The sequence below is a fragment of the Eubalaena glacialis genome, chromosome 17 (assembly GCF_028564815.1).
Source record: "Eubalaena glacialis isolate mEubGla1 chromosome 17, mEubGla1.1.hap2.+ XY, whole genome shotgun sequence".
In the NCBI taxonomy this organism is placed as follows: domain Eukaryota; kingdom Metazoa; phylum Chordata; class Mammalia; order Artiodactyla; family Balaenidae; genus Eubalaena; species Eubalaena glacialis.
In genome coordinates, this window is record NC_083732.1 from 30,139,679 (window position 1) to 30,142,387 (window position 2,709).

Genomic DNA, 2,709 nt, shown 5'->3' on the forward strand with positions numbered 1-2,709 from the left:
ACCTGGGCAAAAGAAAAATTGTTTCTTGCACTACTTGTTTCTTGTGTATCTTTAAGTGTTATATGCTTAAGTATAATTACCGTTAGAATATTAAGGGATTTTATACAATCAAACACCATGTCCCCGGCAAAACTAACTGGTTATAATCAGTAGATCTTTTGGTTCAGCTCTCTACCCTAGTAGAGCCTGCAGGAGCTTTTTTTTTTTTTACCATATTTGTTTTTATCTTTCAAAAACTCTTTTAAACATTCTTTATTATAAAAGAATGTAAACTCTTGGAAAATTTCACAGAGAAAATGTATTGCGAAAAGCAAATCCTATCATCGAGAATCTTCTATTCCCATTTCCATTGCAACAACTTTTTTAAAAAATTTAACTATAGTTTATTTACAATATTGTGATAGTTTCAGGTGTACAACTTCAGATTCTTTTCCATTATCAGTTATTACAAGATATTGAATATAGATCCCTGTGCCATACAGTAAATCCTTATTGTTTATGTATTTTATATATAGTGGTGTATATCTATTAATTCCATACTCCTAATTTATCCCTCCTCCTCCCCTTTCCCCTTTGGTAACCATAAGTTCATTTTCTAAGTCTGTGAGTCTGTTTCTGCTTTGTAATAAGTTGATTTGTATTATTTTTTTGGATTCCACATTAAGTGATATCATATAATATTTGTCTTTTTCTGCCTGACTTACTTCACTTAGTATGATAATCTCTAGATCCATCCATGTTGCTGCAAATGGCAATATTTCATTCTTTTTCATGGCTGAGTAATATTCCATTGTGTATATACACATACCACATCTTATTTATCCACAACTTCTTATTACATCATTTCAGACATTTTCTAATCATTTACAAGTGTGCACAAGTGTGCATAGAAAACATGTCTAGTCACTATTTTTTACATACATAAGATAAAATTACAAATATTGTTTACTGCTGTAAGTCAGTTTCCTGGGAAATAAACTTGAAATGCAGATTTGCATGCAGAAGGTTAACAGAGGAATGATCTCAGGAATAACACCTGTGGGAGAATAAAGGCAGTATTGAACTGTGATGCTGAGAGCATTGGTACCCAGGTTGCTCTTGCAACCACAATGATTCTATGCAACTTCATCCTAACTTAGCCTATCACACTCTTGCTACCAGAATTTACTTGAAATTAGATCAATATTCAATTCCTCCAATGGAGTAATATGGGAACAAACAGGTCAGAGTTCAGAATCTGGGCCTGGTATAAAATCCACAAGAATACTGACCTTCTATCTTTTCAATCTCCTGTTTATTACAGCTTTGAGTGAATTTTTCAGTGTTGACCAAGAAAAACACATTGTCCACATACTAGTTATTGCTGCAATAATGATATGTAACAAACCAAATCAATGACTTATGAAAACAAGCATATATTCTTGGGCTGAAGGATCTGCAAGTCAACCATAGTTCATCTGATTTATACTCGCCTCAGCTGGGTGGCTGTCCTCCTGGCCTGGGTCCAGACTATGGGTCAGGTTCAGGTTTGTTCTGTACGTCTTCATTCTGCCTGAGGCATGCTCTCCTCATGGCATGTCACTGTGATTCCAGGACCAATCCAAATTAAGAACTAAACACATTTAGAGCTTCTGCTCACATCATGACTACTAACATTCCATTGGCCAAAGCAAGTCACAAGGCCAAGCCCTACATCGTGAGATCGGTGAAGTATACTCCACCTACAGTGTGAGGGGACGGGAAGTGAATACTTGCTGAACAATCACCCAAATTATTGAAGACCAGTTCACTCAATGTAATAGACATCACTTCAGTTTTTCGATGTATTGGGTTGGCCAAAAAGTGCCTTCAGTTTTTAAGTAAAAGTAAAGACACATTTTTCATTTTTACCAAGAACTTTATTGAACAACGTATTCACCATTTTGTTCCACTACATTCTGCCATTTTTCAGGCAACTTCATAATTCCATCTTCCCAAAACTTATCTTTTTGATCCAAGAACTGTTCCAGGTACCTTTTACAGTCTTCCAGGGAATTGAAATTTTTTCCATTAAGAGAATTTTGTAAAGACCTAAATAAATGGAAATCCGAAGGTGCAATGTCTGGTGAATATGGCGGATGAATCAGAACTTCCCAGCCAAGCTTTAACAGTTTTTGCCTGGTCATCAAAGAAACATGCGGTCTTGCGTTATCCTGATGGAAGATTATGCGTTTTCTGTTGACTAATTCTCTATGCCTTTCATCGAGTGCTGCTTTCAGTTGGTCTAACTGGAAGCAGTTGAAATTAATTGTTTGGTTTTCTGGAAGGAGCTCATAGGAGAGGACTTCCTTCCAATCCCAACATATACACAACATCACCTTCTTTGGATGAAGTACTGCCTTTGGTGTGGTTGGTGGTGGTTCATTTCGCTTGCCCCAGAATCTCTTCCATTCCACATTATTGTACAGTATTCACTTTTCATTGCCCATCACAATTTGTTTTAAAAACGGAACGTTTCCATTACATTTAAGTAGAGAATCGCATGCAAGGTTTTTTTCGCTTAACTTACATGGAACCTAAACATCAAAGCGATTAACATAACCAAGCTGGTGCAAATGATTTTCAACACTTGATTTGGATATTTTGAGTATGTAGGCTATCTCCCACGTGGTATAACGTTCATTGTTCTCAATTAATGTCTCAATTTGATCGCTATCATCTTCAACTGGT